The sequence below is a fragment of the Gymnoscopelus microlampas genome, assembly GCF_963454915.1.
Source record: "Gymnoscopelus microlampas genome assembly, chromosome: 4".
In the NCBI taxonomy this organism is placed as follows: Eukaryota; Metazoa; Chordata; class Actinopteri; order Myctophiformes; family Myctophidae; genus Gymnoscopelus; species Gymnoscopelus microlampas.
The window spans coordinates 42104973-42132556 of record NC_139941.1 but is presented as its reverse complement, the minus strand read 5'-3'; the positions used below and the strand labels follow the sequence as shown (position 1 = coordinate 42132556).

General features: G+C 41.8%; 1 long non-coding RNA gene across 1 annotated transcript; it reads right to left on the bottom strand.

Annotated features, from left to right (window-relative positions):
* Positions 1 to 402: 402 nt before the first annotated feature.
* Positions 403 to 20029, bottom strand: LOC311043524. Its single transcript, XR_014600610.1, has 6 exons — positions 19896 to 20029; positions 18863 to 18936; positions 17577 to 17627; positions 13223 to 13308; positions 10717 to 10755; positions 403 to 1456 (listed from the first exon to the last, which is right to left on the bottom strand). It is a non-coding gene; the product is annotated as an uncharacterized lncRNA (long non-coding RNA).
* Positions 20030 to 27584: the final 7555 nt, after the last annotated feature.

The following is a 27584-nucleotide window of genomic DNA, read 5'->3' as shown; positions in this document are numbered from 1 at the left end:
GTCCATTTTGTCCAGCAGGCAGAGATTATAGTCTGACAACACTTTAAATTACAAGCTTTGACTCTTGCATGGATCAAACCGTTAAGTGGATAAGTTGGTCAAATAAATAAATTAAAACACCCGATAGTAGAAGGCAAAAATTATTGTCAGTTAAACCAACAACTTTTGTATTTTATGTTCATATGTGTATGGGCTTAGGTATTTAATGAGATGTTACATTCCAAAGTTTCACTTTTTGTTCAGCTTTAGTAGTCAAGAACCCTTCTGATTGTGGATGGTAATTCCAGAACAACTCAAACACACATCTATATTCATTGTAAATGTTAAATACATGCAAACATATAGATTCACTTTTCAAACACATGGTAAAAAGAATAATAAGTAGAGACAAAGCAGAGCAGATATAGTTTAAAGTATTTATTAACACAATTGTATTATTGGTACCTTTACTGTAAGCAACACCATCAATATATTTGGTATAATGTCCTATCAATTATTGTTATTATAGTTGTTATTATGATTCTATATGTAATAATAGTATGGTTATATTTTAAGATTCTATATATAGGTTAATTATACAATTATATATTATGGTAACTATTACAATGCCTGTAAACAGTTTATTATTGACAGATATATTATTGATGCTAGAATGATTATTATTACTACTATTACTGTTGTTATCCAAAATTATATTCTAACTTTTAAGTAAATTCAATATTTTCCAGGGTGAAGCAAAAAACCTGCCTCCTATTTCAGCCAATTTAGGAGTGCACAGGGAAAAATTCTTGCACCGACCCCTTTGTTAAAAAAGGCGATCAAGCAAGCTCCTGGTAAATATATTAATATATTATTAAACAACATTTAACATTCTGAAAAATAGGTAAAATTGTAGGGCTGCAACTATATTGATTAAGTGAATTATCTCAAAGTGTATTTTGTAGATGTCTAATTTTGTATTTATCAATGAATCAATGTGTAACATTTTCCATAATTATTTTGGGATTACATTTACTAGTTTAATTAAGAAATTAAGTCCTATTTTAATGCGTGTATATTGGCTGTTTGACTAAAATTATATTTTTTTGTCAAAATGAATTATAAAATAATTTAGTCCTAATAAGTGTTACAGTCTTACAGCCCTAAAAACAAATGGTGAGTTAAACATTTACAACATGCACATGTAAATATAAGGTAGTGGGTCATGAAAAGGCAGTATACAATCCAAAATAGTTTGTTATGCATTTGTTCGAATTGTTTAATTTATGTGTGAGTTTGTTATTAATTTCAGGGATGGCCAATATTGTGTTTATAGAAATTGGGTACTACCGGTTCACGAGCCACAACATAAATGGAATGCAATTATCTTAGAAATATGACAATCATTCACAAAGAACATTCCTGAAAAGTAGAAAAAGGTTAAAGGCAAAACAAATCTGTCAGTGCTGGACGGCTTCTGAAAAACAGGGAAACAAGTGTTAGTGTTCTTTTCAAACAAATGCTTCACAATCAATAGTTATGAAAAAAGACAAAACAATGTTACAATATGAATAAGACAAAACAATGCTATAATATGAATAAGACAAAAGAATCCTACAATATGAATAATACTCAACAAGACAAAAAAGGTGAGATTTGCAGTGATGTTGCTAGGTTTTCAATGTAATGGGTCCCGGGACCCACAGGTGGTCATTTAAATGGGTCCCAGAAACATTTTATGGGTCCCCAATTACACGCCCCCCCCCCCCCTCTATTGTTTTCTTTGATCTCCAATCTCCATATCTTCTATGTGTGTGTGTGACTGTGTACATTATATCCTAATGCAGTATCCCTAAAGAACAACAACGCTTTGTGGAAGGGGGAAGAGAATGTTAACGGAACAGAGATATTTGTTTAAAAAAAGCAGATGTTTGCGGCAGTATTTATTGCTCTGGTGTTTTCTTCTTAAAAAGTGTGATTCCCTTCAAATGATGTATGCTTGTGTCGCACTGAAAATAACGATCTGAAAACAACGTGTTGCGCGTCGGCGTTTTGGCTCGCGGCTCGGTTTGGTGCGCAGGTCGCGGCTCAGTTTGGTGGGCGGGTCGCGGCTCAGTTTGGTGCGCGGGTCGCGGCTTGGTTTGGTGCGTGTTTTTTGAACAGTGTATCTTCTGGACTCGAGCAGCATTGCTATTTGAGTACCTACACTGGAGTGGCACCAGAGCATGAGGTAGCGTGTGGCTATGAATAGTTCCTGCCGTCTCGACAACATCTCTGGTGACCACTATTTGCCATCCTTCCATTGTTTATGTCCAATCCAAGCATCAGTAGATCTGAAAACAACGTGTCACGCGTCGGTATTTTGGCTCGCGGCTCGGTTTGGTGCGCAGGTCGCGGCTCAGTTTGGTGCGCGGGTTGCGGCTCGGTTTGGTGCGCGCGTCGCGGCTTGGTCTAGTGCGCGGGTCGCGGCTCGGTTTGGTGCGCGGGTCGCGGCTCGGTTTGGTGCGCAGGTCGCGGCTCAGTTTGGTGCACAGGTTGTGGCTCGGTTTGGTGCGCGGGTCGCGGCTTGGTTTGGTGCGTGTTTTTTGAACAGTGTATCTTCTGGACTCGAGCAGCATTGCTATCTGAGTACCTACACTGGAGTGGCACCAGAGCATGAGGTAGCGTGTGGCTATGAATAGTTCCTGCCGTCTCGACAACATCTCTGGTGACCACTATTTGCCATCCTTCCATTGTTTATGTCCAATCCAAGCATCAGTAGATCTGAAAACAACGTGTCACGCGTCGGTATTTTGGCTCGCGGCTCGGTTTGGTGCGCAGGTCGCGGCTCAGTTTGGTGCGCGGGTTGCGGCTCGGTTTGGTGCGCGCGTCGCGGCTTGGTCTAGTGCGCGGGTCGCGGCTCGGTTTGGTGCGCGGGTCGGTTTGGTGCGCAGGTCGCGGCTCAGTTTGGTGCGCGGGTTGCGGCTCGGTTTGGTGCGCGCGTCGCAGCTTGGTCTGGTGCGCGGGTTGCGGCTCGGTTTGGCATTACAGGAGTTCATGAAAAATGTCTCTGCGGAAGATGGCCCTACGGCTTGGTTTGGTGCGTGTTTTTTGAACAGTGTATCTTCTGGACTCGAGCAGTATTGCTATCTGAGTACCTACACTGGAGTGGCACCAGAGCATGAGGTAGCGTGTGGCTATGAATAGTTCCTGCCGTCTCGACAACATCTCTGGTGACCACTATTAATAACAATTGTTTGTGTCCAATCCAAGCATCAGTAGGTTCCATTGTTCGCAATCCGTTTGTTATTGAGTGCGGCAGATGGGATATATTATATATTATGATATAGCAGGTCAGAATGCGTTTGGTGGGAAAGAGCACGATGTTCTACAGCTAACTAAGGTCTACATGGTTCCAGTGTTTGCAAGCTTGTCTTGCAGGCTATGCACTAGTCCTGATCGGAGGATAATACGCAATACACAGGATCATGGTAGCTGTAGTACGTACGTAATACTCCAGACTGTAGACATTGCTGTGGTCTTGAGATGTAAATGTGATCCAACAGCGTGTTTTTGTCAGTAGTCTTCTCCTTGATCAGTTGTGTGTATCCTCTGGACTCGAGCAGCATTGCTATCGGAGTACCTACACTGGCCAGTAGATTTTCATTGAAATCACCACAGACTACGATGGGATGGTGGTCCATCACTTCTAAGGCGTCCAGAAGGGCCTTAAGATTGTCCATGAACGGGTCATCGTAACGTGGTGGTCTGTACACTGCAGCTATCAGAAGCTTGACAGGGGACTCTATCTTGACGACCACAAACTCGAGGTTGGTCACATTGTGTATGTAACGCTTTTCACGTGCCTGGAAATGGTCTTTCACATACACAGCGACGCCTCCGCCATCCTGTTCTGCACGTTCAGGAAGGTTGGAGTACGAGATGTGCTTGTTGCGGCTGAACATGGTGTATCCATCTAATTGGAGACTGTCAGCCACATTGCAGCCGGTGAGATGAGTCTCGGTCAAGCACAGGACATCTGCATGGGTTAGTTCGTGATGTTGCCTGATGTCTCGAATGTGTGCCGGTAAACTTTGCGTGTTGTGATGTATAATCGCGAGTGTTTGCGCCTGGCCTGTCGTCTCTCGATACTTTAACAGTGGCATAAAACTGTCCAGTGAGGCGGTCTTCATGGATTCTAGGGCAGCTGTGATTGCAGGATCAGCATAGATTTTCTTCGCATCGAAGTCAATTATATGCAAACCTTGCAATGACGTTGTCCTACTCAGGGCAACGTAGGCCATGCCTGGTTGGAAGATCCGTTTCAAGGAAACCACTGCAGACTGTGTAGTCATGCCTTGGACTTTGTGAGCTGTGCAAGCATATGCCAACTTGATGGGAAATTGCCTACGAAGCGTTTTATCTTTCAGGTGGTCCTCGTATCTCTCGACGTACACTTGTGCAGAGCCAGGTGTAGTTTTCCGGTATTTCTGTCCTGCTCCAGGCTTGTCTACTACAAGCCAAAGCTTGGCTACTCTACTCTCGTCCTTGTTTACCTGTATCTCTACACTATCAACCTTGCCAAATGTCCCATTCACAAGGCCATCCTCCACATCTATGTTCTTAATGATCATGATTGGGGCGCCTACTGCAACCTGCAAGTTGTCAAGAAGATCCTGATGATCTCCTGTACGGGGACTGGCAAGTCGAGTCCTGTGATTATCGACTTGCCTATAGTCTTCCGCGGGTATGTTGACAATCTGGTTGTGGAGCGCAGACAAAGATTTGGCGTTGTGTTGAGACACCTCTTTGTTGGTTGCAAAGATGTGCACAACATCCTTAGGACAAAGGTGAGGCAATGTCACTCGTTGAGCAAGGAGTGCTTTGTCTGTGTCACTCAGCGGATCTTTCTTCGCTTTGACCCTCAACCTATTCAGAAGCTGTGCGTAGGGCACATCATCTTTCTGTCGCATGATCTCGGTCAACGTGATCATCTGAAAGTGTTGGTGCAGAAGGTCCGGTGTGCCTTCTTCGAGCACGCAGAGCGGTTTCCCACTGGATGTTGGAGGGAGCTGGTAAAAGTCGCCTACTACAAGTACCGACATGCCACCGAATGGCCTCTTACTGCCTTTGATCTCTTGCAGTCTCCAGTGGATGTAAAGAAACATGGCCTTTGAAACCATCGAGACCTCATCTATGACGATAATCTCCGCATTTCCCAGCTTTGCCCTCACGTCATCTAATTTGTTTCCCAGCCCTATGTAGGGTGGGTTCAGTTTTCTGGGCAACTTCAACAGGGAATGCAATGTGTTTCCCGCGATGTTGTATGCCGCAGTTCCTGTAAACGCAGACAGCAGCACCGTGGGCATGGATGCATCCGTCTCTTCAGACAGTCTGGAGAGTCGACGGAGAATCCTTGTTGCCTCACCGTAGATGCACTTAATCAGATGGGATTTGCCAGTTCCAGCACCCCCAGTGACAAAGAAAAAGAAGGGTTCGGGTTTGTCAATTTTCTCAAGTACGCTCTTCAAACACCAGTCACGTACCGAGTGAAAGATGGAGGCTTGAGTCCGGTTGAGGTTTCGACACAATGAGCGCAGGTAATCGAGGCTCATTTGCGGAGCCGACACCCTGTGCGCAACAATTGTACCCACCTCTTGACAACTGAACTCTGGGACGTCGTCTTGTTCGTCGTCCGCAAGTGGATGTTGATCTTGTTCGGCAAGACATTCCATCCGCTCGAGCTCATTTTCGGGGGCAATGTTGGCCCACGCATCTTCCGCGGGGCCATTTTTCATGAACTCCTGTAATGCTTCTTCCATCGAAGAAGCATGTCTTTCATATTTCATCCTGTTTTCCGCAACGATGGCATTCGCGCGCCAAGTCCCTTTTTGCCCAGGTATTTTCACCGACGCAGACTCGTAGAACTCCTTGTAGGTGGGGAAGTCTACGGTTTTCAGTGTGGTCTGATAGCGATGCGGAAGGTAAGCCTTCAGCAAGGTGCCGAAGTATTTCTCGGGGTCTTTCTGTTCCGAAAATTTCGCGTATCTGATTACCGCGTGTTTTTTCATGCGCTTTTTAATGGTTCCCATGTTGTCAGACAGCTTAAGGCAATTTGGCTTTTTGGCTTCGCTACCGTACACGATTCTGTACTTGGATGCAAATTCTGCGAGACACATGTTGTGAAACACCGACGTTTTGGGTCTGGCATTGTATTTGTCCAGAAGACTCGACATCCACACTTGGTTCGAATCTCCTGGTCTTTTCTGCAGCAAGCTGAGCGGGAGGCTCATTTTCATTGCATTGTCATCCGTCGGGAGGAAGACAACTGGGCGCGAGCATTTCTTCAATGACAAGCTGCAAGTCCGGGCCACTGCCTCCTGAGAGCTAACCTGTCTGTTTTTAACGTATGCGTGAACAAGTTCGTTCATTGCACCCCTCTCGGTCACTTTCGTGGGGTCTATGCCTTCGACTACTTGTTTCAGCATCTCACCCATCTCATGTTCGGCCTTGGATATGTAGGACAACATGTATGAGATGCAAACAAAGTGATCCAGGACAAACTGGATATCCATGTTGGCATTCCAGGCCTCCAGCAAAACTGGGTTGTAGTTGTTCACATAGCAATCCTTGACTCCACGCTTCATCAAGAGCACCTGGACATTTCGCATGTCTTCAAGACAGCTGTCGTACTCTTCGTGAGTCAAATTGCACTTTTCCAGCAACTCTGAGAGGTCGGTCACTTCTGATGGTAAGTCCAGAAGTAGATCATACAGAGGTTTGAGTTTGGCCAAAGAAGCCTGTGCTCTTGCCTTCTGTTGTTTGCCTATGCCCTCGGTACCCTTCTTTGCACTTTCGTCTGTCACGGATGAAGACGAAAGGGGTGCAACAGGAGGAAATGAAGGATCATTTCCTCCTGTTGCGCCACTTTCGTCTTCATCCGTGACTTCTTCCGTTGGATCAACTGGCACTGGGTTAGTTAACCAGGTTGAGTCCACTGGTGCCTTGGGGAAACCAAACCTGCATGTCCTGTTACCTTTCTTACAGGACTTTGTGTGGTTTCTGCTGTGCATCTGAACTTCTTGGACAATTCGGTGAAGCACAGGATTTTCGTTTGGATCAGGCAGCTGGCACGAAATGTAGCGGTCCGCAAATTCGCATATTTTCTCGTCCGAGTCTTCCCCAAGTTTGGGGGCGTCGGCTACCCACAATAAGGCGTGAACATGTGGGGAACCTCTGGCCTGATACTCTATTCTATGGAACCAATCTATGACGTGACCGAGCGGGCGAGCATCAGATTGCAGCAGTTTTGTATACGCATGAGCAACTCGCTTGTCAAACATGCGCATTGTAGTCACTGCATTGCTTCTGAGGATGTCGCATTTCTCGTTCCAGTCAAGCTTGTCAAAATCCACTATTTGGCCTTGCTGTGCTTTTATTGCCGTTATGACCTCTGGCCATCTGAATTCGGCAGCACTTAAGGTCAAAAAGAAGGTAGGTGGGCCTAACTGACGGACCATGGCAAACAAATCAAACATGGTCTTCTGCCAGTAGGCTGGCGTCCCCCTCAGGGGTTGCATGAACCTTGTTGCATCGCGGTTTCGGACCAGTCTCTCGACTTCATGCTTGTCCTGCAACATCTTGTTAGTGATCCTGCGACCATCCTTGCTAAAGGGTTTGCCCTTCCTCAATTGAATTGAGATGGTGCTTTTGGCCGTGTGGGTCTCTGTAACAAACTGGGCAAAAAAGAGATAGCTTTGGTCTCTCGCAAAACGATCATCGGCACTGAAAAGCCTTGCGTTAAAATACCTGCTTGGGCTCAGTTTGAGCTTTCTCTTCCGATCTAACGTGTTCTCGCCAGATGGAAACAAGACAGGGAAGGCCTTTGCTTCGAGATTTGGGACTGTGCTGTAGCTGACAGGCCTGTTGCCTTCGGCTGGGGCGAGGCAGAAAATGCCATCGCCGTATGTCATTGTCTCTTGTCCAATGTCATCCGGTTGCAAGCAACCGTCCAAGCCATGTCCAGGTCTCAGCGCATCTTGCTCATCTTGGGCAGTGGGTGGATGTTGATCCACTCCCTGTGATGGGTCGAAAGATTCAGTAGCATCGGCTACTTCCATCATTTCGGCCTCATCACAACTGTCCATGACTTCATCTGTGGCTGTCTGTTCAACAGTGGGTAGCTCTTCAAGCTGGCCCTCCACATTTGCATCGTTGATGCTCTCATCATTTCGGATTATGATGTTTTTGTAGTCGGGGTGTGTCTCGATGAGTTTACTCAAGCCCGATAACACATTGGTCATATTGACAGTGTGAAAAAGATGATAGCCTTTGTACCGCAGACGTCTCTTCAGCTTCACTCTGTACAAACAGGATGCATCGAGCCGTCTGGGTAGCGTGTTTACTGTGGTTGCCACGTCTGCTGGCACGCAAACCACAGCACCATGTATCGCACTCTGTTTGCCTTTAGGAAGTGTGAGAATCTTGGCAAACGGTATGTCTATTGCTAAAATTTGTCTTTCCAGCACATTGAGTTGGCGGAGCTCTGGAGGAATGGGGGCTAGTCCCAGGTTGTTTGCGACAGCCAAGCGTGGCATTCTACCTACTTCTACACTTTTGTGACAGCTTTGACAAATCCACTCTGTTCGCCTTTCTAAGGGTACAGCGCAATCTTTCGGCCCTCCACATTGATCATCACACGAATGAAGGTATTTGCCTGTTAAGCAGGCAGCAACCACGGCGGGTTTGATCGTGTAATTTGACCTTTGACAAACATACACTTGATTAGCGAAAAGAGCCCGATGGCACGTTGTGCACACCTTAGTTGGTCCATCTTTTGTGGCTTTCTGGAAACTCGCTATAGCGCCTTGTATTAGCTCATTCTGTTGGGGTGCGGTAACTAAATCTATCCTCGCAGTATCTAAATCTTTCCTCGCAGTATCTAAATCTTTCCTCGCTTTTAAAGCTTTGCTAAGTTTGCGCAGTTCATCACATAACTCCTTGTATCTATTTTTTATTCTCATTGAACGTCGCATGGCACACCGCATCTTGAAGAACGGGTCCGTTTTGCATCTGCGGGCCATATAGGACTTCATGCGTTCCCTGAACTTTTCCCTGAACTCCTCATCTCCTTTGAACCTCTTTTTGCCATATGCCTTCATTTTGACCCTATGCTGCCTTCTGAACTCCTCATCTCCTTTGAACCTCTTTTTGCCATATGCCTTCATTTTGACCCTATGCTGCCCTCTGAACTCCTCATCTCCTTTGAACCTCTTGTTTCTATATCCCTTCTGTTTTTGCTGATGCTTTTCTCTAAACTCCTTATCTTCATTGTACCTTCTTTTGTCATAAGCCTTAATTTTGACCTGTTTTTGCCCTCTGAACTCCTCATCTAATTTGAACCTCTTTTTGCCATATGCCTTCATTTTGACCTGATGCTGCCCTCTGAACATACAATCTTCATTGTATGTTCTTTTAAAATATGCGTTCTTAAGTTGTTTTTGCCTTGTCCTGAATTTTGTATTAGTTATTAATCTCATGGCAATGTATTTGTTCATGTATTCCTTCCTCGGAGTCCTAGGTTTTTTCTTGGTATCAGATTGCAGTTGGTCCTTTTGTCTCCTCGCTAATTTTCGTTTTCGTTGGTTACACATTTTGTTTGCCCCTTCATTTGTAGTGTCTGACATCACTTGTGTTGACAGTGAATATCCAGCCTGCGGTCCAGTGTTTGTTTCATCCTGACAAGTTAGATCAACAGGCTCTTTGTGATGCAGGTTGTCAGGATGAACTTGCACTGTTGACAGATGGGGTGACCGAGCATTTGTCTGTTCAAATGTTACTGGCATGAAGTCAAACTGCATTTTGTCTATCGTGTTTTCATGTGAGAAGTCAATTAGCTGGTCTATCTTAGCGAACAGATCATCCAACTGAGTGAATGTCATCATTACAGCCTTTCCTCCAGGCAAAGGTAGGCCATCAGCACTTCTCTGATGAGAGTCAAACAGTCCATATCTTCCAGACCTGTCTCTAAAAACAGCAATGGTGAATGGTGATACTGTTAGGAGTGCATATTTGACGTCCTCAGACAGACACTTAAGTCTTTCCTGAAGCTTCAGGAACCAATGCTGTCGGTGGGGCTCTCCCTCAGCTCTCATATATCCCATTTCCACGTTCGATTTTTTCACGGAGTACGTATTGTGTTTTGTTTGGACATTGAGAGGTACTTCCTCCATTGTCAGCAGGCATGACTGAAACTGATTTTGTCTTTTTAGTTGTTCTATTGTTCTTTTATACAGACTGTCTCCCTTGTCTAGTATCTTGTCAAGATCATCCATCTTTAAGTCAAGACCTTCATGCTGGTATGCCAAAAATGTCAGAGCCATGCATGTACACTGCCGATTCTTTGACATTTGGGAAAACCTATGATGATTTTGGCTTTTGGATGCCTGCACAGATTTCACAGAGGGTGGCGGGGTGCATGGTTGTTGTACAGGGTCATTGTTGGAAAGGTCCATGGCCTCGCCAATGTTGTGTTGTTCTTTAACATCAGACTGTGCATGTTGGTCAACATGGGCCAACTTAGCATCCCAGAATTTCTTTTTAGCGATAGATTTCCCCCCACGACGACCAGGCATGATGTCACCAAGTTCTAGATCTGAACTTTTATGAAAATGTACACTCTTTACCAAAAAACAACCTTCAATGCTAGTGTAGCGTTAGTCAAAAATCACGCTAGGCATCAAGAATCAACTTACTTACCGTTAAAAGGTCACCAGAGGAGCTGTTTCGATCTGAACACTAGAATAAAAAAAAGAACAAAAAATAATTTCAGATTAGCGCTATAGTTTTAAAGTATAATTACTTTTATTTTTTTGTACCGTTATGTTCTTGTGTAAAAACGTGTGTGTAATTTTTATGGCACTGCTAAGATCATTGGTTACTTGTTTTATTTCATTAGAATTTTTTGATTAAGAATGGCTGACAGCTTTGACTAGATTGAATCCTACAGTCATGACATAGTCAAGACCTTTTTAAAATGTGTGAAAACAGAATGTAGCTAGAATTAAAGCTGCAAGCAGCGATGACTGGGCCCTCGACGTTCTGTCTACGATACAAGCCTGTATGGCAATCAGCTGAAAAGTTAGGCTAAATTGCTTAAGCAAATTCAGCCCGTCTCTATTGGCCGTCAAAGTGTACCTAGGAAGTTTTATAGGTTTTCCATGCTGGGAACTGGAGTTATGGCTGTTTAAAACCCAGCCAATAGGAACACAAGGGGGCGGGTCTCAAGCAATTACAGCCTGTCCTTATTGGCCGTTTAAGTGTACCTAGCAAATGTTGTAGTTATTCGATGCTGGAAACTGGAGTTATGGCTGTTAAAGCCCAACCAATAGGAAGACAGAGGCGGGGCTTCATAAATGATAGATTGTCCCTCTTGGTGGTCTAAGTTCACATACCAAATGTGTACTCGGTAGCATGCTGCGAACTCTAATTATGGTTATTTAAAGGCCAGCCAATAGGAAGACAGAGGGGGCGGGGCTTCAGAAATTACAGATCATCCCTATTGGTGGTCTTAGTCCACATACCAAATGTGTACTGGGTAGTATGCTGCAAACTCGAGTTATGGCTGTTTAAAGGCCAGCCAATAGGAAGAGAGAGGGGGCGGGGCTTTAGAAATTACAGCTCGTCCCTATTGGTGGTCTTAGTCCACATACCAAATTTGTACTCGGTAGCATGCTGCGAACCGAAGTTATGACTGCTTAAAGGCCAGCCAATAGGAATTGTAGATCGGCTATTTTCACTTCCTTTTTGCCTTTGCAGTTTGACGCTTTGCCACGGTTACGCCGTCTTACGAAATCTGAAGCTTTTGATAACTTTTCATCGTTAACGTCTTTTGTGTACTCCGAGCGAATTTGAGGCGGATCCGATAAAATGGCCGACTTCCTGTTTGGTTTTGGTCATGGCTGCAAGAGACTTTTTCGTAAGTCGGGACATGATACAAGTTTGTACCAATTTTCATGCATGTAGGTGAAGCCGTATTGTCGGGCTTGAAGCATGAACTTTTGTAGGGGGCGCTATTAAGCCATTAGGCCACACCCCTTTTTGAGATGATTAAAATACGTAATTTTTCTTCATTTGTGATGTGTGTGCAAAGTTGCGCAACTTTTTGTGTACGTTTAGACCCTCATTTTCCCCGATTCTTTTGGGGGAATAATAATCATTGCAGTTCAATAGGGCTTTGCACTACTGTGCAGTGCTCGGGCCCTAAAAAGTGCTCCTCGGAGCACAGGTCTTCACCAGGTCAGGTAGGTTATTGTGGGCTAGCACTTGACTATAAAGATAATCTGTACCAATTTGCATGATGTTTAGTGGGGCTAATATATAAACAATCGTTTTGTAAAAATCGGTCTCCTGATGGAGCTATAATAGGGCAATGTTAAGAGGGTGGCATTTGTATCTCAAAGTAGTGCGAATGTGCATGTAAAGTCAGCCACCTGATTGCGCTTAAGGCAGATGTTAAAAATGCAGGCCAAAGGCTTTGTCTTGGTCACTAGGGAGTGTGCATACAAGGTTTTACACAGAGCAGTGCAGTTATAGGTAAAAACATGAATCGACCTGCTATAGTGCCACCATGAGGCTGACTTGACATTTTTCAAGTGGCATTTCTTCCTCTGCCTAGTGGGAATGTGCGTGCAAAATGTCACAGAAATTGCACGCTGTGTTCATGATTCGAGGCATTTTGTTCAAAACAGAGCAAGTTTCGTTGAATGACAATAGAGATACTGTGTACCGATTAGTGTGATGTTTGGACAACATGTGTAGAGCAGTCAAAAGTGTGTTTGCAAAAATTGGCCTCCTGGTGGCATAACCAGGAGCCCCATGTGACTAATTTGGGGCAGAATTCTAATCTAGCATACAGGGAGCGTATATGCACAGTTTCACTACCATCAAGCCAACGGAACCAGAGATTGGCTGTCCACAGACAGAATGACACACACATGGACTGACAGTGTGCAAAACATAGTCTCAGCCATGCCTTCCGGCCTGGTGGAGACGTTAAAATGTGCAAAATAAGCGAAAATAATACGTTGTAGTTGGCATTTAAAAAATAAAGAAAATGTGTTTCAATTAAGCTACGGAGTATATATATTGGCAATGCCTCCTTAAAAACGGACAATGGACTGACCCCAAGACAATTTCCATAGACTAACATTAGATAGTTAGATCTAAAATGCTTTGATTTGCACATGTGTTATGTTAAACAAACCTTGCAGTAGTGCAGTCTGGAACGGTCCCCTCAGTCCACGGCTGTGTTGGCCAAGATATCAGGTCCGGTGTACAGCCACGGCACAGCTGAAAATTCAAGCAAAAATACTGTATTTTAGACACAAATATATATTTGTCACTATATAAATAGTAACAATAGCAGATCTACAAGCTCACAGGTTATCTAGAAGCTGACAAGTGAGCTAGTCGATCGGCTATTTAAAATAAGGCAACAAGCTTACAGTGAGCTTGTAGATCTGCTATTTTCCAAACATTAAAGTTACAGTGAGCTTGTAGATATGCTATCAGTGATGTTGCTAGGTTTTCAATGAAATAGGTCCCGGGACCCACAGGTGGTCATTCAAATGGGTCCCAGAAAAATGCTACAGGTGCATTAGAGTGGTCTACAGATGCACTACAGTGGGCTACAGATGCATTAGAGTAGTCTACAGATGCACTACAGTGGGCTACAGATGCACTAGAGTGGTCTACAGATGCATTAGAGTGGTCTACATATCACAACAGTGGTCAGATGCAACAGAGTGGTCTACAGATGCACTAGAGTTGTCTACAGATGCACTAGAGTGGTCTACAGATGCATTAGAGTGGTCTACATATCACAACAGTGGTCAGATGCAACAGAGTGGTCTACAGATGCACTAGAGTTGTCTACAGATGCACTACAGTGGGCTAGAGAGGAACTACAGTGGTCTACAGATGCACGACAGTGGTCTACAGATGCAATAGTGGTCTACAGGTGCACTAGACAAGAAGTCTACAGATGCACTAGAGTGGTCTATAGATACAGTACAGCATTGTATAGATACAGTAGGTAGTCTATAGATGTACAGTGGTCTCATACAGCTATCGATACAGTGCAGTGGTCTATAGATGCAGTACATAATGCAGCTATAGATGCAATGGTCTCATATAGCAAGAGATACAGTACAGTGGTGTAGATACAGTACAGTGGTCTCTAGGTGCAGTGGTCTCATGCATGCAGCTATAGATACAGTACAGTGATCTCATGCAGCCATTACAGTAAAGTGCTCTCCTTTTTCCAATAGGCTGAAATGACATATGTGTACTGCATGCATAAAAAGGACCTGCAGAGACAGGGTGTTCCCTGTTACTAAACAAACACAAAGCAATGATGGCTATCAGCATATAGCTTTCTATAAACTGGACAATAGCAAAGAAAAAGTGCCAAGATCTATCTTGAAAACTGTCATACTGTGCTGAACATTGGCCACATATGGATAAGACAGACACAGAGGAGACATAATCAGAGCCTGTTAATGGGAATCAACAATGGATCAGTTATTCAACCCCTAGCCACACCTCCAATCACCCTCCTATTATCACCTTTCAGTCAGCTGACAACTCTGTTGAACATTGAAGCAACACATACTTGTCACCTGAATACCAGTGATTCTCAAACTATTGTAATGTTAAAGAGGATTGTACTTTTAATCCACTACAATTGTTAGAAAACTTTAGTTACTTTGTAGATTTTGGTTTATTTTCAAATATGTATAATGCCTTATCAAATGGTTACAGATGGCTGCTAATTTTAAAGATATTGTGAGACATTGTGAGGTTGTAGATCTGCTATTTTCAAATCTACAAGCTCACAACACGTCACATTGTGAGCTTGTAGATCAGCCATTTTCAATTAGCCAAAGTTTAAATGGGGCCGAAGTGGTCAATGTAGCCTATGTTTTTTAAACAATAACCAAAATCTACAATGTAACTAAAGGTGCCTAACAGTTATAGTGGATTAAAAGTACAATATTTGCCTCTGAGATGTAGTGGATAGAAGTACAAGTACAATATTAGTCAATCTATGGCAACATACCAACTCAGCAATGCAACACTGTACAGTACTCACACCACAAATGTACACAGATAGACAGACAGTCTGAGCACAAGGGCATGAGCATGTCAATATAGGGACAATAGCAGATCTACACGCTCATAAAATGAGCTTGTAGATCCGCTATTTTAAATAAGAATAAGTGGTGTGTGACCATGTGTGACCCTCCCCCCCCCACCACCTCATCTCAGCCCTGCTTTATCCTGTTAGTGGCTAGTACATCTAGATAAAAGTCCTTGAAATCAACAAGTTTGAGAACCACTGCCCTACTTCGTCATACAAGAGTGTCACACAATAAGAGTAAAAATAGCAGATCTACAAGCTGCCAACGGACCCCCAAAATGATATGCATTTGGCCGCTGACCCCCCATCTCAAAATATGTTGTTCCAGGAACTCCCATAAGCATATATCGGAGTTAAAATGTTTGCAAAGGACCCCCAAAATGATATGTATTTTTCCACAGAGACCCTTATGTCAAAATATGTTGTTCCAGGGACCCCCAGAAGCAGAGATCAGGGTTTAAAATGTTTGCAAAGTTTCAAGATTTTTCAAAAATAGCAGATCTACAAGCTCACTTGGTGCTGCGCTATGAGCTTGTATATCTGCTATTTTTTAATAGCCAAATAAATCTAAATGACAGCGATCCCGGTCTTAAAGGGTATACAATATTCAGGCATGCCTAGCACTTATCACAATATAAGTAAACAAGCTATCGATATTGGCAATGGCTCCTTAAACACTGGCTCTGGATTGACCCAAAGACACACACAAGTGAGTATGTTTGTTTGTCAGGTACTCATTAAAGCATATTATCAAATGGAAATGAATATACTAGATAATACATTGCATCCACAACGTCAAAACACAGCAACCATACCAATTGACTACAGCACTGTACCAGAATGCAAACAGTCTTACTGAAGTAGGGGTGCTACTGTTAGTACAGTCCTTCTAGGTGACACAGTAACTGCCTTTAAAACGAAATTGTGATTGGAGAGACCAATTTCATCCAATCAGGAGAGAGAACTCATACAGGACACAGCCTATCCAATCCAGTTATTGATGAAATTGCCAACCCACCCTTTATTCTCTGTTTAAAAGGGACCTGCAGAGACAGGGTGTTCCCTGTTACTAAATAAACAAAAAGCAATGATGGCTATCAGCATATAGCTTTCTACAAACTGGACAATAGCAAAGAAACAGTGCCAAGACAGACCTTGACATTTGAAAACAGACAAGTCATATTGTGCTGAAACACTGGCCACATATGGATAACACAGACATAGATGAAACACAATCAGGGCATGTTAATGGAAATCAACAACAGGTAATTAATTCAACCCTAACCACAAGGGTGTGAGCATGTCAATGAAGGGACAATAGCAGATCTGAAAGCTCAGAAAATGGGTAATTTATTCAACCCCTAACCACACCTCTAATCACCCCTATTATCACCTTTCAGTCAGCTGACAACTCCATAGAAACTTGAAGCAACAATGAACACATGCGTGTCACCTGGACCAGTGATTCTCAAACTATTGTAATGTAAAAGCCCTGTAGATCAGCTATTTTCAAATCTACAAGCTCACAACACGTCACATTGTGAGCTTGTAGATCAGCCATTTTCAATTAGCCAAAGTATAAATGGGGCTGAAGTGGTCAATGTAGCCTATGCTTTTTAAACAATAACCAAAATACAATGTAACTAAAGTTGTCTAACAATTATAGTGGATAACAAGTACAATATTTGCCTCTGAGATGTAGTGTATAGAAGTACAAGTACAATATTAGTATATCTATGCCAACATACCAAATCAGCAATGCAACACTGTACAGTACTCACACCGCAAATGTACACAGATAGATTAGACAGACACAGTCTGAGCACAAGGCATGAGCATGTCAAAATAGGGACATTAGCAGATCTACAAGCTCATAAAATTAGCTTGTCGATCTGCTATTTTAAATAAAGGTTAAGTGGTGTGACCATGTGTGACCACACACACACACAATTTATTCAAACCCTAACAACACCTCTAATCACCTTTCAGTCAGCTGACAACTCTATGGAAACTAGAAGCAAGCGACAGAGGGGGCGGGGCTTCATAAAAGACAGATCGTCCCTATTGGTAGTCTAAGTCCACATACCTAATTTGTACTTGGTAGCATGCTGCGAACTCTAGTTATGGTTGTTTAAAGGCCAGCCAATAGGAAGACAGGGGGCGGGGCTTCAGAAATTACAGATCCCTATTGGTGGTCTTAGTCCACATCCCAAATATGTACTCTGTAGCATGCAGCGAACCGAAGTTATGGCTGTTTAAAGACCAGCCAATAGGAATGATTGTAATATCATAGAGCTTCCATTTTAGCCTATGCACTAGACCACAGACCCCCATAACCTAGTATTCAACCCCAAGACAATGTCAATAAGCCAACATTAGATAGTTACATGGAAAATAGGATCAGGTTTTTACACACCTTGCAGTAGGTCTGGGATGGTCTGTCTGTCACCTGGGTCCACAGCCAAAGCTGTAAAATAAAGAAATACAATATTTTAGAGACAGAGTTATGAAAGTACATGCATATCAATAGACAATAGCAGATAGGCCATTTAAAAAGGGCTACAAGTTTACAGTGAGCTTGTAGATCTGTTATTTTCGAATATGCATAATGCCATGTTATCACATGGCTACAGATGTCTGCCAATTTGGGATATAATTGGAAAAAAGCAGATCTACAAGCTCAATGCGTTGCATTGTGAGCTTGTAGATCTGCCATTTTCAAATAGCCAAAGTTTAAGTAACTGCTTTCAACCCCTTAAGACCGGGGACGCATCTGTGTGTCAATTTCAGATTTCTTTGGCTATTCAAAAATAGATGTACAAGCAAGTATTCAAAGGCATCTACAAATATTTGCCAAACATATCAAATATAATGAGAAAAGCAGAAATAGCAGATCTACAAGGTCACTTGTAAAAAAAGAATATGACGCGTAATGAGCAGCATGTATGTGCCATTTTTTCCAAATAATTTTAAGATGGGAGTCCGCGGCCAAATACATATCATTTTGAGGGTCCTTGACATGGAAAAGTTGGAGCACCACTGATATAGCAACATACGTGTTGCTATTTCAAACTATTTATAGTATATATATATATATTCAAAGATTTGCACAATTTTTCAAAAATACCAGATCTACAAGCTCATAGCGCAGCACCGAGTGGCACGCTATGAGCTTGTAGATATGCCATTTTGACCCCAAGACCATGTTCATAATGGAAACATTAGATGATTACAAATGTGTCAGGTTTGTATGTTAAACCCATGGTTCTCAATGTGGGGTCCGGGGACCCCCAGGGGTACTTGAGTGGGTTCCAGGGGGTACCCAGCTAAATGATGGACAGGAACCAAATGGACCCTTATGAGTCTGTAACTCTGAGAGTGTACAAATGGAACCAAATGGACCCTAGCGGGTCCATTTGGTTCCATTTGGACACTCTCAGAGTTAAATTAACATTGATTTTACAATATGAATTGGGGTCCCAGAGATATGAATGCCATTAAATGTTGGTCCGTAGCCTAATGCATGTCAAACTGGGGGTCCTTGAAATTAAAATGGTTGAGAATCACTGCATGAGAGCTGTAAAAATCTTCTCTTATGGGGGTCCCTGGCATATCTTTTCAAATGGGGGTCCGTGGGCTAATAAGTGTCAATTTAGGGGTCCTTGACATGAAAAAGTTTGAGAACCACTGTGTTAAACAAACCTGGCTTGCAGTAGTGGTCACACTGGAAGAGGTCTGTCTGCTCTTGTCACCAACAAACAAGATCTCCACCACACCTGCAAATGAATTAAAAAAATATGTATTTTAGACACAAAGTTAAAGTTAATATACATTTATTATTGATGTATATAGACAGTTGCTTACACCACATCTTATGTAGTGAGCTTGTAGATCTGCTACTTTTCAATCTTTGATATAATATAAATATTGCAAAAACACTATTGACACATACTCACTCACACACACACACACACACACACACACACACACACACACACTTACTGAAGTCCTACAGGATAATTCCTGTTAGTGGCTAGTTGTCGGTCTTAATCACAAGTTATTTTTTTTTAACAGAATATATAACAAACAAATGCATAGTCAAGTAAAAGCTGCATTTTGTGTTATATATAATTAATTGATAAAGATATATGGTCGACTGTGAGACGATGTCTGACCGACACCGAAAACAAACGCAGCTTAGCCTACAGAAGTAGCCATGAAACATGGCTTAACTTCAACCTGGTGTTTGCACTTTGTCCATTTACGGCCCGTACATCTACATAAACGTTCACATTTCAAATATAAAGTGCTTATCTCATGGCCACGGATGTTACAATTATTGTTCAATAAAAAGCATTTTAATCCGATCGGTGGCCAGTCTCTCACCATTTCCGCCATGCTTTCAACTGTGACCCTATCGGTTGGGAAGTGTATTGCACTCTGATACAATAGAACTCTATGAGAAAATGGCCACCGATCGGATTAAAAGTATTTTAATTGAACAATAAGGACAATACGGGTACTTCTGGTGGACCGTACATAATTGTAACATCCGTGGCCATCGGGCAAACACTTTGTTTGAAATGTAAAGGTACGGTAGAAGTACGGAACAAAACGGGGGAAGGTGCAAACACCATTTGCAGTTCATCCATGACGATGCAACGTTAGCTTGGAAAGTTAGCATATCAGCTAATGGACGGATTATACTATATAATTTAACAATTATATTACTCACCTCACACAAAAGACGACGAAATGAAAGTCCTCCGAAGAAAAGATGTAGATCAGTGATATGCTCTAAAGATAAATGAAGTTTAATAGGTTGCAATTCCTCTCGTCACTATTTGTTCCACCGGCCAAACAAAGTTTTAAGAAGAAGGGGGGGAAGGGGCGGCTTGTATCAACATTTGCTCAAAGCCAGGGTTGCCAGGTTCTGCGACAGAAACGAGCAATCAGGTCTATGAAAACAAGGCCAAAAGAAGCGAGCCCTTCGCCCTTTAAAAACTAGGCTATATGAAAAAAGCCAATCAACAAGCTCACAACTCCTTGCGATCCTTGCGAAACTGCACTTTAAGAAACAATGGCAGAAAGTCGCAACCACCAATATTTACGAGCAACTTGAGAGAAAAAGTAGCCACAATTCCCTTATAATAAGCGGACATGGCAACGTTAAGCGTGTGTCGTTACGTCATCCGGCCTGAATCACAGTATTGCCACATTGTGCGAGAGAAATAAGCAAACAGGTCTATGAAAACAATCATCATGTTATACCAATATGAATAATAATAATAAGATAAACAGCCGTCTACACTGAATGTCTGCATGATAGAACAGCGTCATAAAAATAAAAGTAAAGTAAAAGTTAAAAAAAAAGAAGTTAGGCTAATGAAAAGGAAAATAAAGACTAAAAGGAGTTAATGAGAAGAAAAATATTTTCTAACCTCTAAAAATGATCCTTACATTAATCTTAAAAAAATAATTTTACTGAAATATTTCTATGTAGTTATTTTGTTTTTTATAACCAAAAAGTAAAATAACGAAACAACAACAGCAATAATAATAATAATAATAATAATAATAATAATAATAATAATAATAATAATAATAATAATAATAATAATAATAATTAAGTAGTAATAAGTATCGGCATCAAAATATACTTAAAGTACCAGAAGTAAAAGCAGTAATTATTTGAAGTGTTCAAATGCATAAAATGTATACAAAATGTTTCATTAGAAAATAGCAGATCTACAAGCTTACAACGCATCAAGCACTAGGGATAACTGGGCACCAAAACCATCTTGGCACTAGGGACAGGAGGGCACTAGCGACACATGGTTACTAGGGAAATGTGGGCACCTTGTCAACTGGGGAACTGGGCACTTGGGACATGTGGGCACCAGGACAACTGGGCACCTGGACGAGTGGGCACCTGAATTAGTCATTTTTTTTGTTTTACTTTACACAGCATGATGCTTTGTTGCTGTCTGGGCCAGGCCAAAAGGCATGGCCGAGACTATGTTTTGCACCCTGTCTGTCAGTCCGTCCGTCCGTCCGTGTGTCCTTCGCCCCCTCTGTCTGTGGACAGCTAATGTCCAGCATGCACTGTTAGCTTGATCGTAGCGAAACTGTGCACACACACTCCCTGGATGCCAATTCAGAACCCCAAATCACATAGGCCTGTTATAGCGCCACCAGGAGGCAGCTTTTTGCAAAACCATTTTTTATGACAGTACTCCTACAGATTTGATCCAAACATCACACAGATTAGGACACAGTATCTCTAGTCATTAAACGAAACAGGTCTTTCAGATTTTTCATATTCCATCGTGATTGGCTAAGAATGGCTTCCAAAGTGTCTGTTTTGAACAAAATGCCTGAATTCATGGACACAGCATGCAATTTCCATGTAATTTTGCACGCACATTCTCACTAGGCCGATGAAGAAATGACACTTCAATTCTGCCTTGTGGTGGCGCTATAACAGGCCAATTCATGTTTTAACCTATAACTGCACCGATCTGTGTAAAAAATATAATATGTAAGGAAAACCCATAGAGGTATAATATAACCCTTTAAAGCCTTTAAAATAAAACCCTTTGCCGTGCATTATTCACATCTGCGTTTTTGTCAAACAAGTCCCTCCCACAAATGTAACGGGCCAATCATATTGTCACCTCACTCCTGAGATCACTTGCTTTTCATGTTGAAGGGACTGATCCCCCAAAAATCATGTTTTTGCATGAAACGGTGACATTTTGCGCATTTGTGGCGCCCCCTATGGGTGAAAGTGAAATGCTTTTAGGGATTGGTTTAGTATACCACCCTCGACATGTGATTCAAATTTGGGATTGACCGGACGTTTTGTTCGTGATTTATGGCATTTTTGGTCAAACGGGCCCCTCCCGCTAACTTTGGAAGCCATTTACGGACGGACGGTACGGACTATCAAAATTCCGCTTGGATAGGTTTATCGCATGGGTCCATAGATCACGTGTACCGATTTGTGTGAGATTGGAAAAAAATTGAAGGAAAAGGAGCAAAAAGTGTGTTTTGAAGAAAATTCAAAATGGCGGAAAATCTATCCTGACGCAAATGGGCGTGGCCTATATGGGAAGATGCGTCGTGACCCAAGGAATCCAGGGAAAAAGAAATTTTGATTTTACGACCTACGGTTCAAGAGTTATAGGCCAAAAGGTAAAGGGGGCTGTTATAGCGCCACCATGTGGCCGACTGGTGTGATTATTTTCGTAATAATTTTTCAAAAAACTATTAACCTCCCCTCCAAGTTTTGTAACTGTAGCCTTTACGGTTTCCGAGAAAAAAATACTTGAATGGGAGTTTTTGCAATTCCCATTAAAGTGGATGGGGAAATTTAATGCACTAATAAATCAATATCAAAAAATCTATCCTGACGCAAATGGGCGTGGCCTATATGGGGAGATGCGTAGTGACCCAAGGAATCCAGGTGAAAAGAAATTTTGATTTTCGGACCTACGGTTCAAGAGTTACAGTCCAAAACGTAAAGGGGGCTGTTATAGCGCCACCATGAGGCCGAAAGGTGTGATATTTTTTTCAATAATTTCGGACAATATTATGAATTATCCCTCCAAATCTGATAACTGTAGCTCTTACGGTTTCTGAGAAAAAAATACTTGAATTTGAGTTTTTTCACTTTTCCATTAAAGTGGATGGGGACATTTAATGGCACTAATAAATTAATATCAATTAAACTATTCAACCAATCTCTTAGCCCTATACACGCGCACGATTCCCGATTTAGACGGTCATTTTGATATATGGCACAACATTAGGGGATAAAAACTGTGGGAGAAAGAGCGGTTTGAAATAAAGTTTATCTATAAAGATGGAAACAAATAAATAAAGAGTATAGAGTACTATAGTCTGGTTGCCCTGTTGGGCAACCACACTAATAAAAACAAATAATCTTGTTATTGCTTTATTAAAGCAAAGAATAGAGAAAAAGAGGAGAAGTTACGACCACATATGGTCATATGTGATGTGGACCGATGTGATCAAAGTTTTGGGCGCAAATGACGTGAAACAATAAATAAAATCACATTAATCCACATCACAGAAAGGCACATGGTCCTATGTGATGTGGACCGACGTGATGAAGCTTTACCCACAAATGACGCGATGCAAATGACGTGAAACGATAGACGACGCAAATTACCACATACATGGTATGGTAGCATGTAGCATGTAGCCCCCTTAACAAGCAGCAGCTGCAATCAAAAGGTTCCTACCTTCCTGCCATCTTCACTTACGGACGTCTACTTCTTGTCATCTTCGTGTTCTGTAAAGACACAAAAAAGAAAACAAAAACGTTGAGTTGAGCAGGCCTTACAGGGTGACATTTTGGAAGCCAAGATGGTCTGTAGAGCCATAAGCTGGTCACTGACAGGGCTGTGTCACCATTATGGCATTTCACTTGAGTAATTGTCACAAATAATTGTGATTAAGGATTTAATTGTATTGTACATGAACATTGAACATGTTTGAAAATAAATCAACATTTTTGTAACTAGAAGAGTGGGCACCCGGGAAAAGTGGGCACTTCAATGTGTAATTGGCCATTTCTATTCCTCAAAGTAAGTAATTAAGTAACTTAAAGGAGTAGTTCACCCACAAAATGACTTATTTTCTATCAATTGCACACGCCATGAAGCCTTAATTCATGGATTTGTTTTTGTCGCATTCCTATGCCAATAATTAGATTCCCGTCTCCTACCGGCTAATGTATCCGGTAGGAGACACAAAGTAAATTATTTGTGTCTCCTACCGGAAATACACCCGGTCATCAAATGATTGGCTTAGTAATGAGACAAAAAGTAAATCATGAATTCAAGGCTTCATGGGGTGTGCAATTTATAGAAAATAAGTGATTTTTTGGGTGAACTACTCCTTTAAGTACATGCTTTGAAGATGCTTGACTGGCCTACAGCCACTGTGGGCATAAAACAATACGTTTTAGGTCTGATAATGATGTACCCACCCGCACATGTTCACATCATGTATACTTTACATTACTTAAAAAGGGATAGTTCACCCAAAAACATACTTTTTTTCGATTAGTCACCCCACGGAGCCTTGAATTATGGACCGGTAGGCACAAAGGAGACTCTTTGTGTCTCCTACCGGAACCGCTGCCGGTCATCAAATTATTGGTTTAGGAATGAGACAAAAACAAAAACATATTCATGAATTCATGTCTCCATGGGGTGACTAATCCATAGGAAAAAGTGTTTTAAAGTAAACTATCCCTTTAAGACAGGGGTCTTCAACGTTTTCAGGCCAAGGTCCCCCTAGCTGAGAGAGAGATGAAGCAGGGACCCCCTCTATATTGTATAAAATTGTGTTTGGGATAAACTTTTGCTGCTCTTTTTTCCCTCTACACCTATAACTCTTTGCTAAAAAATAGCCGATCTACAAGCTCACTACGCCTTGCAGCGCGAGGCGTTGTGAGCTTGTAGCCATTAAGACCTGGAACTGTGTCATTTTTTGATTTGAGCTAAAAAGCATTATTTTACACTTTGGGCTATTCAAAAATAGCAGATATACAAGCTCATAGAGCGGCACCAAGTGCCGCGCTACGAGCTTGTAGATCTGCTATTTTTGAAAAATCTTGAAAATGTGTGCAAATCTTCTGAATATATATATTTTTAAAGCGAACATTTTTAACTCAAATCTTTGCTTCTGGGGGTCCCTGGAACAAAATATTTTGATGGGGGTCCGCGGCCAAATGCATAGAATTTTGGGGGTCCTTGACATGAAAAAGATTGAGCACCACTGATATAGAAACATAGGTTTTTCAGAATACTGTTGAGATTTAGGAGACATGTAGAATCGGCTTCAGGTCTCAATGGGTTAAGTTCTCCTCAGCAAAGGGATGCTAGGGTTCAAGTGGTTAATGTAAAAAAAGATTTGGCGGACCCCCTGTAGTAACTCTGGGTCCCGGACCCCCTGTTGAAGACCCCTGCTTTAAGAACATTTTGCAAATTCTTTATTTGCTTTACATTTTGGGAGAAACATTGCCAATTTAGCAAAGAGGTGCCGTCTATTCCTGTATCAAACACCATGTTCAAGTAAAGTCTACAATGCTTATCATTTCATCAAGTTTCAGAAACAACTAAAGACAGTGGCTCTCAAATGTTTTCATATCAAGGACCCCCACATGAATATTCATTTGGCCAAGGATTGGGCCTCTTCCTTACTTCCTTCACATTACCACGTTACCAATGATACAAATGAAGGCTCTGTTCTATTTAGTGTAGCACAGTGGTTCTCAAAGGACACCCATAACTCTGAGTGTACAAATGGAACCAAATAGACTGTAATTTGTTTCCATCTGTACACTCAAGAGTTACACACCCGTAAGGGTCCATTTGGAACAGAGCCTTCATTAGCATCATTGGTAACACCTGTGAAGGGAAATGAGGAAGAGGCCCGATTTATTTCCAATATGGCCACTGATTCCAAAACTCCAGTTTGTGCCTCCTACCTCCAGCATGGTTGTGTGTTACAGTGAAATTGGTGACCTTCAGAAAACATGCGACCATCTCGTGGACTTCACAAAAACATCACCACGTCCAAATGTAAATAACAACCGTTTGTTTATGAACAGAGCAACTCTGTTCATGAACTAACAGCAGTGATTTACTTTGGATGTTTGACATGTGATGGACACGATGGACACATCTTTTGCCAGGTCACCAATTTCTCCATAACACTGGAGGAGGCAGAATGTTGAGGGTTGGGATTCGGCTTGAAAATAAAACCACAGACGTCTTGGTTCAGCTCTCAGCCGCTAGACCAGTGGCTCTCAAAGTGATGTCTGATACCAGTCATCAGTTACCATGAGTATAAACCCTAGGGTTTTGAGTATAAACCCTAGGGTTTATACTAGACCGGTCACAATTATTACGCAATAGCCTAATTGCAATTATTTGAATTTGCAATTATGTTTTGCATAATCGTCATAATCATTACCATGTTAATAATGTTCATATATTTTCAAACATTTTGTGGAAATAGCAGATCTACCAGCTCAAAACGTGTTGCGATGCGACACGTTCTGAGCTTGTAGATTGGCTATTTCCACTCTGCTAATCCCACTATGAATGTATTTGTTGTAATTAAATGATGTATATTATGTGTCATATCTACCTTGTGCAACTTTTGTTTACGAAGCCCTAAAAGCCAAAAATAAATTACATTTGTATTCATAATGTTCCCATGCTCAACGTCAAACACAATTAAATCTTTGATCGCAATCAATCATGTGACAATGAATCGTCAACTTCCATTTTGTAATGGTGACACAGCCCTAGTTTATAATGGCCAGCAGTGGTGGAAGAAAATACTGATTTGTTTTTACTTAAGTAAAAGTATCACTACTGCAATGTAGAAATACTCTGTTACAAGTTAAAGTCCAGAATTCAAAATTCACTTGAGTAAAAGTACAAAGGTACAGGTATCAAAATGTACTTGAAGTACCAAAAATAATAAGTACTCATTATGTAGAATATCCCGTTTCAAAAGTTTTCAAAATATATTAAAATCTTTTAAAAATAGCCGATCTACAAGCTCACAATGCGTCGCATCGCATTGTGAGCTTGTAGATCGGCTAATTTCAAATGGCCAAAATGTATATAGGGCTGAAGTGGTTAATAATTGTTTTTCTTAATTATAGTAAAAATCTACAAAGTAACTAAAATAAAGTTTTCAAATAAATGTAGTGAAGTAAGTACAATATTTGGATCCGAGATGTAGTGGAGTAAAAGTAAAAGTATTGAAATTTGGAAATACTCAAGGAAAGTACAAATCCCTTGAAATTGCACTTAATACAGTACTCAAGTAAATGCACCTAGTTACTTTCCACCACTGCTGGCCAGGTGTGATCCAGGTACGTACCGTGTGGGGCCTCCCGCCGCGTGGTTGAAGATAGCTGGTATTAATAGAGCCGCGTAGGTTGTATGGCACCACGTCCCGAGCACCGTACGCCTTGTATCTCAAACGGAGAACGTTCGTTGGCACCGTTATACGTTTCAGCTCTCAGGGCCTCGTTGTTGCGTCGACGCCATCGAGGTTCCATCTTCAAGCCCCTTGTCCTGAGTTACAGACACTCTATTACCAGCTATCTCCTGATGACTCCATCCATCCTTTGAACCTTCCCTGAAGCATTCATACAGTGAGTCAAACGCTGAGTCATAGCTAGGAGCCATGACTCAGCGTTTTTAACTCACTGTATGAAGTAGATTTAGTCCACTCTGCAGAAGGTCACATGATTAACCTGCAAGACACAGATATATACCAACATTAAATTTAATATATTGTATAATAATAACAATAATAATAGAAAATACAGTTTTTAAGTAGGCTATAGTGCAGGGGTGATACA